This window comes from Belonocnema kinseyi, chromosome 4, assembly GCF_010883055.1.
Source record: "Belonocnema kinseyi isolate 2016_QV_RU_SX_M_011 chromosome 4, B_treatae_v1, whole genome shotgun sequence".
NCBI classification, from domain to species: Eukaryota; Metazoa; Arthropoda; class Insecta; order Hymenoptera; family Cynipidae; genus Belonocnema; species Belonocnema kinseyi.
Genome location: NC_046660.1, coordinates 26,998,083 through 27,011,510, shown reverse-complemented (window position 1 = coordinate 27,011,510; position 13,428 = coordinate 26,998,083). Strand labels below are relative to the sequence as shown.

General features: G+C 23.7%; 1 protein-coding gene across 2 annotated transcripts in view; it reads left to right on the top strand.

Annotated features, from left to right (window-relative positions):
- The first annotated feature begins 4,189 nt into the window (after nt 1-4,189).
- The window catches only part of LOC117171351 (V-type proton ATPase 116 kDa subunit a), an 83,441-nt gene continuing 74,202 nt past the window's right edge, over nt 4,190-13,428 (top strand). For both annotated transcript variants that reach the window (XM_033358593.1, XM_033358590.1), the window contains exon 1: nt 4,190-4,398. The gene's annotated coding sequence lies outside the window, so the exon portion shown is untranslated. The remainder of the gene's footprint in view (nt 4,399-13,428) is intronic.

Genomic DNA, 13,428 nt, shown 5'->3' with positions numbered 1-13,428 from the left:
AAAAATTTCTGAACAGTATTTTTTAAGAAAATTTTTTATTGTTATAACTAAATATTTTTTAGGTATTGAACATAAAATTCAATGTTTATTTAAACTATTATTCAGTTTCTAAATTTTTAAAATTACTGTTTTTGTATTAAAATTGCAGTGAAATTTATCTATAATTCACGGATTATATGTAAGTATTTTTTTTTACTAAATACAAAATTTAAGAATTAAATAAAAAAATAAGAGCAAAAATTAAAATAATAATATAAAAGCTGATAAAATCAAAAAAAAAGAATTTTAAAAATTTCTGAACTGTATTTTTTAAGAAAAATTTTTATTGTTATAACTAAATATTTTTTAGGTATTGAACATAAACTTCAATGTTTATTTAAACTATTATTTAGTTTCTAAATTTTCAAAATTACTGTTTTTATATTATTTTTTATATTTTTTTTACTAAATATAAAATTTAAGAATTGAATAAAAAATAAGAACCAAAATTAAAATAAAAAAACCAAAATAATATAAAAGCTGATAAAATCAAAAAGACGAATTTTTAAAATTTCTGAAAAATTTTAATTGTTATAACTACATATTTTTTAGATATTAAACATAAACTTCAATGTTTATTTAAACTATTATTTAGTTTCTAAATTTTCAAAATTATTGTCTTCATATTAAAATCGCAGTGAAATTTATCTATAATTCACGGATTATATGTAAGTATTTAATTTTTTTACTAAATTAAAAATTTAAGAATTAAATGAAAAAATAAGAACAAAAATTAAAATAAAAAAACTAAAATAATATAAAAGCTGATAAAATCAAAAAGACGAATTGTTAAAATTTCTGAACAATATTTTATAAGAAAAATTTTGATTGTTATAACTAAATATTTTTGAGATATTAAAAATTAACTTCAAAACATCTGTCAACAGTTCGTGGTTAATTGAATATTGTAATTTACATTATTTTTGCAATACAAATTTAAATACATAATAATCATTAAACAACATTTTTTTAAATCAGTTATTGAGGCAAATATTTTTTAATCATTTTAGGAAAAATGTAACTTTAAATAGGTATTTTTTTAATATGACTAAAACTTTCATTTAAGATTCAATTTTTTTATATTAATATTCTTATCCTTTATCAATAATAAAAAATGTTAATCTTTAAAAATATTTATTTTGGAAGATTTTAGATTTTTTATACATTTCCAAATAAAAAATATTTCTGCATACAAATTTTTTCTAATTAATAAAGGGGGCAGTTAAATATAGAAAGTCCAGACCTAATTTTGATAAAATTTCAAATAAGAATCTAGAAATATTTGAAATACCATTTATGAAAGAATAACACTTGGATTAAAAATTTTAGTTTTTGTTAAAAAATCTTATGATTTTGTTAAAAAAAAAAGTATTTTGTTAAACAATGACCTTTCAGTTTGAGAATTGAACAATTTGATCAACATTTTATTCTTTCTTGATTGACATTTTTTTTAATTTAACAATTTGGTAGAAAATTTAACTATTTGCAAAAAAAACTAACTACTTGATAGAAAATTTGTATTTTTGCTTTGAAAAAATTAAATATTCAATAATTAGTAAAAATAAATTGTTTTTGATAATTCACCTCTTTTGGTCGAAATTTTATCTTAAACTTTTTTTTTAATTGCGTCGTTTTTGTTTTATACAACTGCTGTTCGTTTAAAATAAAAATATTTTTTAGTCAAAATATCAACTGTTATATTTATTGACAAGAAATCTTTTTTTTTTCAAAATTAAATTAATTCCTTAAAAATGAAAATACTTTTTCAAAAATTAATTTTACGATTTCTTTTATTGACTTAGAATTTAATTATCCTATTTTTAGTTTAAAAAAATTCATATCTTTTGGTAGGAATTTCATCATTACAGGTTGAATTTAAGTATTTTTTGTTAAAAAATAAAAAATCAGATTGAAATATTAATTACAAATTTTTTTGAAAAATGATGTTATTTTGGTTGATAATTAATTTTTTTTATTAGCAATTGAAACTTTCTAGTTGTCGTTAAATAATTTTGTTTAAGTATTACATCCGCCCGCCTAATTTTATAAAAAAATTATTTTAATTTCTTGGCTATACGTCAAAATTTTAAATGAAAAACGAAGTGCTGCTAGTAAGAACAGACAATTATTAATATATAATATTAAATAAATAATAATAAAATAAAACAAAATAAATAGTAAAAAATAAAACAAATAATATAATAATACGCGCGTACCTAATTTTTTTATTATTGTGTTTTAATTATATGCGCAAGCCTAATGTTACAATAACGCCAAATTTTCTAATAATTTTTTTTTTTAAATATTGCATGCGCGCTCCTAATTTTATAATAAAATTATTTTAATTTCTCGGTTATATATCAAATTTTAAATGAAAAGGAAGTGCTTCTAGTAATAACAGACAATTATTTATATATAATAGTAAATAAATAAAAAAATAAAGTAGTAAGAATTAAATAATAAAAAAATAATACGCGCGCGCCTCATTTTTCTATAAACTTTTTCAAGTGTTACATCCGCGTTCCTAATTTTATAATAAAACTATTTTTATTTTTTTGGTTTTACTTTAAATTTCAAATGAAAAACGGAGTGCTACCAGCAATAATAGCCGAATTTTCTAATAATTTTTTTTAAGCAGTACATGCGCGCGCCTAATTTTATAATAAAATTATTTTAATTTCTTGTTTAAACCTCAAATTTCAAATGATAAACGAAGTGCTACCAGTAATAATAAACAATCATCAATATATAATAATAATAAATAATCAAATAAAATAGTCGGAAATAAATAATAAAAAATAATATTACTCGCGTGCCAAATTTTTCAATAAAATGTTTCAATTATTACATGTGCGTCTAATTTTATGATAAAATTATTTTAATTTCTTGGTTAGACGTCAAATTTCAAATGAAAAACGAAGTCCTACCAGTAATAGCATATAATTAGTAATAAATAATATTAAAGAAATAAATAAAAAAATGATACGCGCGCGCCAAATTTTTCAATAATTTTTTTTTAAATTATATGTGCTCGCTTAATTTTATAATACAATTATTTAAATTTCTTGGTTATACATAAGATTTTACGTGAAAAAATTTTCCATGCGCGCCTAATTTTATAATGAAATTATTTTAATTTTTTTATTATAAATCAAATTTCAAACAAAAAACGAAATGGTGCTAGTGATAATAGAAATTATTGATGTATAATATTTAATAAATAATACAAGAAACAATATTAATAAACAGAGAAATACGCGCCTAAATATTTAAATAAATTTTTTTTAAATTAAATGCGCGCGCCTAATTTTATAATAAAATATTTGTTTAGTATTACAATTTGTGTGTTATATAAACTTCTTCTATTATCACACCTGAACTTTTTTGAAATAAAATCATTCAAATATTTTGTTTATACAAAAAATTTCAAATGAAGCCCAAAATTTTACCGTTATTAACAGACCTAATTTTTCAATAAAACTTTTTTTAGTATTATATGCGCGCGCATAATTTTATAATAAAATTTCAAATGAAAACCAAAGTAAAATTACATGCACGCGTCTAATTTTCAAGAAGAATCTTTTGAGTAAAATATTCGCGCGCCTAATTTTATAATAAAATTCATTTTTAGTATTATAATCTGCTTATTATATATACAATAATTTAGCATGACGAATCAAGTTCTATCACTGCTACTACTCTATACAAGACTATTTTTAGACGCGCGCACGCGCACCTCTCATTTTATAATAAATTAATATTAATTTCTTGGTTATACATAAAGTTTTAAATGAAAAAGGAATAAATACCAGTCTTAATTGATAATTTCTACCATTGCGCCTAATTTTCCAATAAAATTATGAAAAATGATCACAATTTGTTCGTAATATATAACAAAACTGATATTGAAAAAGGACACTAAGTTATTGTTTGTGAGCCTACATGTGCGCTGCATAATCAAATAAAATTATTTTTATTATCGTAATTTTTTGGCTGTGTTTAAAAAATCGTGATGAAAAGGAAAAACTGATAGTAAGTAATGACTACTACTACCGCGCTATAGTTCAGGCAATGGCAATGATCAGCTGTTGAGCTGTTTACATTGGTCGAGCGTATGACGAAACACATGGTGGGGTGTCCCGACCAACGGCCAGTCGTTCAGTCATTAGCGACCCGGCCGCGTCGAATCTATTCGTGTCTCGTGTCTTTTTCGTGTCAATACGTAACCCAAAAATCGCATTCTTTTCGCTACTTCGAGTGCAATTTCCTTCCAAACAACTTCAAAGTGTGCCTACTTATCCTTCAATTATCAAATGTCTCATCCAGATTCATCCGGAAAAAACAATTCTGGATCAACGGGTCAGTAAAAGTATTTTACTACTACTACTACTAGAACTAGATTTCCACCTCCAACTGACACGAATTGCTTCTCAAACTATTTAAACAATATCGAACGCACTTTGCTTTCTTTTGTTTTATTCTTTATTTCTATTAATTGAGACACATTATTTAAATATTAGATAATACGTTTCCTTACTTCGAAGACTTGAAAAATAGAATTAAAAATTTGAATATATTTTCTGTGGCTGAAGAATTTGTATTATTTTTGAAATTAGGACAGTGATGTTTTTAGCCCAGCGATTTACAACCTAGACGGTATAAATAAGGAAGCTTTAATTATTAATAGTTGTGTTCAATTTTTTTTTTTTTAAGAATTAATTTATATTTAATATTTTTGCTTACAATTCTCGAAAGCTTCGAGGAATTTCATGACAATTATAATACATTTCTGCCCTCGTGACTCTCATCAGCACTTGTTCCACTACATTTACGAGTTATCACGAAATTTCCTTTATCTTTTCGCGTTATTGCACGTTCGTTATGTCTCAAAAATGTGGAGCGATATCAACTATTTTTACGTGTGACTTCCGACGTGATTTCTTTAAAATAATTCGTTAAAGTTACATTAATTTTTATCTCTAAAGTAGAATAAAAAAAACTTAAAAAAAAGGCTAATTATTTAATACTGTAGTACCATTTTTTAAAATAAAGCTGTACAATTTTTTTTAATTTGTAGTTTTAATTAATTAAATTAAATTTGGTTAATTTTTTATGGAAGAAATTTAACAAAGTGCTGATCAAGACGAGGGTCAAGAAGACATAAAACTATTATTAGCCTACAAGGTTGTTAAAGATAAGCTAAAGATCATGAATGGTCCACGATTATACAGTCATCGATAGAGAAAATTCTAATCTTGAATTTTCTCAATTACACGCAATTAGCGGCTCATTGATAAACTATGATCGGCAATATGAAGTTCAGGTTTAATATAACATTTTCTATTGAAAGCGCTACACAATATTTATATTTTTATCTCTCCATCAATGAGTTGCAAATCTCTATCAATCAAATACGAAAAGAATTTGCAATGCTATATATTTCTGGATAAAGTAGCGCTCAATTTTTGTTTCTAATCAAGATTTTTTTTGTCCTTGATTTTTATTTTCATTATTTTAGATAATAGGTACTATTAAATAAAACAGTTTTATATAAATATTAATTTGAGAAGAAAATATTTTGTATTTTTTTTCTCGTAAAGTAGCGCGCAATTATTTTGTTTTCTTTTCCAGTATAGATTTGTTTTCAATATTGTTACTGCTTTTTATTTCTATTATTTTTAATAATAGGTACTATGAAATAAAACAATTTTGTATCAGTATTAATTTTACACGAAAAGATTTGGTAACTATCATTTTTTCTGGCGAAGTAGCGCGGGATTACTATTTTTTTTCTCTTCCTGGGATTGATTTGTTTTTAATATTGTCTCTACTTTTTGTTTCCATTATTTTAGATAATATGTACTGTGAAATACAACCATTTTGTGTCTATATTATGTAATTTTCACCGAAAAATTTCATAATTCTTTTGAACAAAGTAGCGCGCAATTAGTACTTTCTTTTCTTTTTTAATATAGATTTATTTGTAATATTGTCCCTGATTTTTTCCCCCTTATTTTAGATAATAGGTACTATGATATACAACAACTTTGTATCAATATTATGTAATTTTCAGGAAAAGATTTTCTAATTTTATCTTTTTTTTTTTTGATAAAGTTGCGCTCAATTAATTTCTTCTTTCTTTTCTAATATAGATTTGTTTTTAATATTGTCCCTGATTTTTTTTCCATTATTTTAGATAATAGGCATCATGAAATAAAACAGTTTTATATAAATATTAATTTTACACGAAAATATTTTGTAATGTTACACATTTTGTTCGAAAAGTAGCGCGCGATCGCTATATTTTTTCTTTTTACTATATATTAAAAAAAAAAAATTCTGCTTTTTGTTTCCATTATTTATGAAATACAAAAACTTTGTATCAATATTAATTTTAATCGAAAAGATTTTGTAATGTTAGAATTTTTGTTACGGTGTAGCGTGTGTTTACAAAATTCTTATGTGCGCTAAATAATTTTGGGTTTGTTTTTAATATTGTCCCTTCTTTTTTTATTATTCTAGATAATAGATAATATCAAATACAACAAATTGTATCAATATTACTTTCACACAAAAATATTTTGCAATTTTATACTTTTTTTAACAAAGTAGCGCGCGATTACTATTTTTTTCTTTTCTAATATATATTTGTTTTTAATGCTGTCTGCCGTTTGTATCTATTATTTATGAAATACAACAATTTTGTATCATTATTAATTTCAGAATAAAATATTTTATAATTTTTTGTTTACAAAGTAGCGCGAATTTTTTTTCATTTTTTTTTCAAGTATAAATTTGTTTGTATATTTTATCTATTTTATGTTTTCATTATTTTAGATTGTAGGTATTACAAGATACAACAATTTTGTATCAATATTAATTTTACACGAAAAGATTTTGTAATTTTATCATTTTTGTCACACAGTAGCGCGCGTCTTTTTTTTGCAAAGTAGCGCGCGATTACTATTTTTTTTATTTCCAGTATAGATTTGTTTTCAATATTGTCCCTGTTTTTTCTTTCAATTATTAGAGGTAATAGATGTTATGAAATACAACAATTTTGTATCGATATTATGCAATTTTCACGAAAAGATTTGGTAATTTTATCATTTTTTTATAGAGTAGCAGGCGTTTAATTTTTTTTTTTCTAGTATAAATTTGTTTTTAATATTGTCTCTACTTTTTGTTTCCATTATTTATGAAATACAAAAATTTTGTGTCAATATTAACTTTACACAAAAAGATTTTATAATTTTATCATCTTTTTTCTTATTACAAAGTAGCGCGCGATTACTCTTTTTTTATTTTCTAGTATAGATTTTTAAAAATATTGTTCCTTCTTTTTCTGATCATTATTTTATATAATAGATACTATAAAATAGAACAATTTTGTATCAGTATTAATTTTACACGAAAAGATTTTCCAACTTTATAATTTTTTTCTGACAAAGTAGCGCGCGGATTACTATTTTTATTTTATTTTCTAGTATAGATTTGTTTTTAATACTAATAATGTAATTTTCAACAAAAGATTTAGAAATTTTATCATCTTTTTTTTTTTGACTAAGTAGCGCGCGTTTATTGTTATTTTTCTTTTTTAGTATAGATTTGTTTTAAGTATTTTGCCTGATTTTTGTTTCTATTATTTGAGATTTTTGGTACTATGAAATAAAACAGTTTTGTATCAATATTATGTAATTTTCACAAAAACATTCAGAAATTGTATCTTTTTTTTGTTGACAAAGTAGCGCGCTATTACTGTTTTTTTTTCTAGTACAGTTTTTTTTAAATATTGTCCCTGCTTTTTGTTTCCATTATTTTATATAGTAGGCACCATGAAATACAACAATTTTCTATTGATACTAATTTTACACAAAAGGATTTTGCAATATTCAAATTTTTTTTAAAAAGAAGCGCGCGATTATCATATTATTTCTTTTTAGTATAGATTTGTTTTTAATATTGTCTTTGCTGTTTGTTTCAATTACTTATGAAGTACACAAAATTTATATCAATATTGATTTTACACGAAAAGGTTTTGTTGTTTTATAATTTTTTTTACAAAGTAGCGCGCGATTACTCTCTTTTTATGTTCTAGTGTAGATTTGTTTTTAATACTGTTCCTTCTTTTTTCTTCATTCTTTTAGATAATAGATACTACGAAATACAACAATTTTGTATCAATATTAATTTTAATAAAAAAAATTTTTTAATATCACACATTTTTTCACAAGGTTTACAAAGTTATTCTGTAAGCTAAATAATGTTGAATCTTTTTTAACATTATGCTTCCTTTCATTATCTAATGTTTTAGATAAAAAATTTTGTGAAATACACAAATTTTTAAATAACATTAATTTTTTATTTTCAATCAAAACTTACTTAACACAACAAAAAATCAATTTCGTATTGCGTGCTTAGCGCTCATGTGTTTTATTATACAACCTAAGTTATTTTTGACTTATTTATAATATTTTTCTTACTTTTCTGATAAATTATTTTATATAAATGGTACAATGAACTAAAACAATTTCGTATCAATATTAATTTTGCACGAAAAGTTTTTTAATGTTATAATTTTTTCTTAGAAATCTTACAAAGTTATTGTATAAGCTAAATTATCTAAGATTGGTTTTAAATATTGTCTTGCTTTTCTCTTCTATTATTTTAGATAACAGATAATACAAAATACAAATTTTTTGAAATATTTTATGTTTTTGTTCGTTTCTTTTCCGGTATATTAAATACGAAAACATTTTTTGGTTTTATAATTTTGAAAATTGTCCTTGCTTTTTAGTTATATTATTTAAGAGAAAAGATATTATGAAACACAACAATTTTGTAATAATATTATTTTTATACAAAAAGTTTTTGTAATTTTTTTTTTTTTAGAAAGCTGGCAAAGTTATTATACAAGCTAAATATTTTGTTTGTAGTATAACCTTCCTTTTTTTCTTTATTATTTTAGATAATAGATTCTACAAAATACACATTTTTTAAAAATATTACTAATTTTTTAGTTTAATTAAAAATTTGCGCGAGAAATAAATGCACGTGTTATTTTTGAAGAAAAGGCCTTTTAGATTTATTTGAAATATTATCCTTTCTTTTCTTTGTGTAATACAATAATCCTTTCTTTGTGTAATAATACATTTACCAAATACAACAATTTTTTAATGATATTAATTTAAAAATGACGGGAGACAAAATATAATCGCGCGCGTATTTTCTTTTCCCACCTATTAAATACAAAAATATTTTGAAACATAATTTATTTGACAAATTAGTACGCGATTTTTTTTCTGAAATAAATTAGTTTCTTAAAGATTATTGTATTTAATTTTCCTACTATAATTTTATTAATATTAATTTTACACGAAATGATGCACAAATGTTGCAATGTTATCATTTTCTTTGACAAAGTGATTATATAAGCTAAATCATTTTGGATTAGTTTCGAATATTGTTATTTCTTTCCTTTTTTATTATTTTAGATAATATAGCCTATGAATTACAAAAATTTTGTTTAAATATTAATTTTACACGAAAAGATTTTGAATTAAAATTTTTTGTTTTGTATTTTGGTATTTTATATTTGATTTAAAAATTGCGTGAGACAAAAAAAAATTAATAGCGCGCCTAGGGTGCGTATTTATTCTTCAATATATTAAACAAAAAAAGATTCTGCAATGCTATAATTTTTTTTGGCAAAATTTAGAAAAATTATTTTTTAAGTTATGTTGTCTTGGATTTTAAAAAAAATATTATTCTGGCCTTCGTTTCTATTATTTTAGTCAAATAGATAATACGAAAAAGAATATTAATTTTTTTATTCGACAAAAGTTGACAAAGTTGTTGAACACGAAAAGATTTTGAAAATAATTCTTTTTTTGTATTTTATATTTTTATTTAAAAATCGCGTAAGACAAAAAAAAATTAATCGCGCGCCTAGGGTGCGTATTTATTCTTCAATATATTAAACAAAAAAAGATTCTTCAATGCTATAATTTTTTTTTGCAAAATTTACCAAATTCTTTTTTAAGTTATGTTGTCTTGGATTTTAAAAAAAAATGTTATTTTGGCCTTCGTTTCTATTATTTTAGACAATAGATAATACGAAAAAAATATTAGTTTTTTTAATCGACAAAAGTTGACAAAGTTGTTGCACAAGTTAAGTAATTTTAGATTGGTTTTCAATATTAAATAAATATATTTGCACAGAATTCAGTCGTTAAAATGTGCTAACAGCTTCATCGTAAAGGGGGTAAGAAAACAGATGGTCCCTGACAATGAAACCTGAAATTACGGAAGGGCGTTACAGTCGTTACACTCTACCTACTTCCCATACCAAAAAGAATTGTTTAGCTTTAGAGTTCATCAGCTTTTTTAAATTTATTAAAATTGTATTGTTGTAAAAAAATGTATTAGCAAATAAACCAATTACTAACCTACAGAAAATTGTTAACACTTAAAATTTAGCTTTTGTTATAAATAATTTAGCTTTTGTTATAAATAATTTAAGGTAAAAAAAAGATCTTACTAGACTACAGATTATCGTTTAAATTTAATACTTAGTTTTTAAATTATTTTTATCAAAAGTGAATGTTAATTTTGAACAATTTTCTGGAGTGAGAATATTTTATAGTTCAGTAAGTCTGAAGCTACTTCCGATATATATTTGAACAGCAAATAATTTGCGATAAAATGATGAAAATTATTTGTTTGTTTATTTGAATTATTTAGAACAAAGATAAATGTTGAGGATTGACAATATTTTGTAAAAGAATAAATCTCAAGCTTTGCGATACATATAAGAGGAAAGATAATTCTTTTTCTCGAAAAAGCACGAAAATAATATATTTGTTAACTTATTTTATTTATCACAAATGTGAATGTTAATTGTTAAAAATTTTCTGACAATTAATAAGTTTTAGAAGATATTTTATAAGAATATTGATAAGAAAAGAAAAAAATATTTATAAGAATCACATGATTGAAACCCGAAACACCTCCTTTTTGTTAAAATGAATCATCGTGAAAGCATTAAATCTATTATTAGACGATATTTTGTTACAATAGACTAGTTATATCCGAATTCGCTGCTTTAACTAAATTCACTAAATTCCTTCAATTCCCTGAAATGATCTGAATTACCAGAATTCGCTGATTTCTGTGAGTTGTTTGTATTATCTCTATTTTCTAAATTCTCTGAATTCTTTGTATTCTCCTAATTCTTTAAACTCCCTGAAATTGGTTGAATTTCTTTAGTTTTCTAAATTCCTTTAATTCTTCGAATTCCTTCAATTCTTTGCATTCTCTCAATTCTTTAAACTCTCTGAATTCCCTAAATTACTAGAATTCCATGAAATCCCTCAATTCTCTCAAATTTCGGGAATTGATTTAAACCTTTACATTTATTTCATTCTTTGAATCTTATGAATTTCTTGAAGTATATGGAATTATTAAATTCCTTGAATAATCTGAATTACGTGAAATGTCTGAATTCTTCGATTTCGCTGAATTACTTGAATTCTTTGAATTTCCTGAATTACGTGGATTTATTAGATTCCTTCAATTCTTCGAATTTCTTGAATTCTTTCAGTTCTTCGAATTCCTTGAATTATTAGAATTCTTTAAATTCTTGAAATCCCTTTAATTCTTTGAACTCTTTGAATTTCTTAAATTCTATAATTTCCTTGAATCCCTTGAATGCTGCTATTTAATACGTAAATACTCTAAATTCTTTAGATTTCTTGAATTCACTGGATTTCTTGAATTTTCTTAATTCCCTAAATTTTTTAATTCCTTCAATTCTCTAAATTCCAGGACTTCTTAGAACTCCTTTAATTCTCGGATTTCTCTGAATTGAATTCCATCAATTCCTTGATTTCTTTCAATACTCGTGAATTATCTAAATTCTCTGAATTCTCTGAATTCCCTGACATTTTTTTAATTCGTTTAATTATCTGCATTATTTAAATACCTTCAATTCTTAGAATTTCTTGAATTCTTAAAATTTTATTCAATTCTTAGAATTCATTCAATTCTTAAAATTCCTTGAACTCTTAGAATTCGTTGTATTCTTAAAATTTATTCAATTCTTAGAATTCGTTCAATTATTTGAACTCCCTAAATTCCCAGAATTAAAAAAAAATTTAAGTCTCTATATTCTTGAATTCCTTTAATTCTTAGAATTCCTGGAACTCCAAGAATTCTTTAAATTCTTAAAATTCATTCAATCCTTAGAATTTTTTGAATTTCTTGAATTCTATCATTTCGCTGAATTCCCCGCATAGTATGAATTACGTGAATAGTTTAAATTATTTAATTTCTTGGAATTTCCTGAATTTCTTGAATTCCCTGGATTTCTTGAATATCCTTAATTACCTAAATTTTTTGTATTCCCTTAATTCTCGAAATTCCATGAACTATTTGCATTCTCAGAATTATCGGATTAAATACTCTAAATTACGCAAATTCTTTGAATTCTCTTAATTCTTTGGATTCTCTGAACTCCTTAAATTCCCTGAAATTATTTGAATTGCTTTGATTCTTCTTATTCTGCCCAAGCCTAAACACATAGATTTAAGTTGAAAATTTTAAATTCAAGTGTTCGCTGATGCAATTGTGCTGTTTAAATGATAGTAAGGGAGTGACATCACGCTCTGATAGTAGCAAATTAGAAATTACGCAAAAGTGCGTGGGTGTGATAATATACTCAGTTCGTGTTGCCACTCAGAATTCCCAACCAACATAATTGTAAAAATAATTTAACTAATAAAGTACATATTTTATATACGGGTATTTTATTTTTTTCAAGTAATTTTCTCAACTTTTCTTCGAATCAAATCCTGTTTTTTAAGGAAGACTATTAGATAATAAATTGCCACAAAAAGATTGTTTGTGGCATTTGTTTTCTACTAAAAAAGCACATTGCATGGTTAATTTGTAGGCCGGACTTCCGGTAGACAGATCGATTCGAGGTTGTGCTTGGTTTGACATTGTCCTCAAACTCAATTCACGATATGAAACATCCGCGCAGAGTGGGGGGGGGGGGTAGGTCTGAAATTTACTGCAATAATTAACAATTTTAATTTTTACATTTAAAATTATTTAAATAAACAAATCGAATTTTCCAAGACAGTTTTGATCGATTATATGCAATTTTGACTTTAAATCAACAACTTGATTAAAAAAAAAAAACTTTCATTCACTTAAATGTACTTGAATCCATTTGAATTTATTTGATTTCACTTGAATTCATTTTAACCCTTAAACGGCCAAAATGCCACTACCGGGACACTGCTTTTCAACGGCCAATAACTAAGACTATTCGACACTAGAAAAAATTGAGACACATATATTTTTATTGCTTAAGATCTCCTCTTT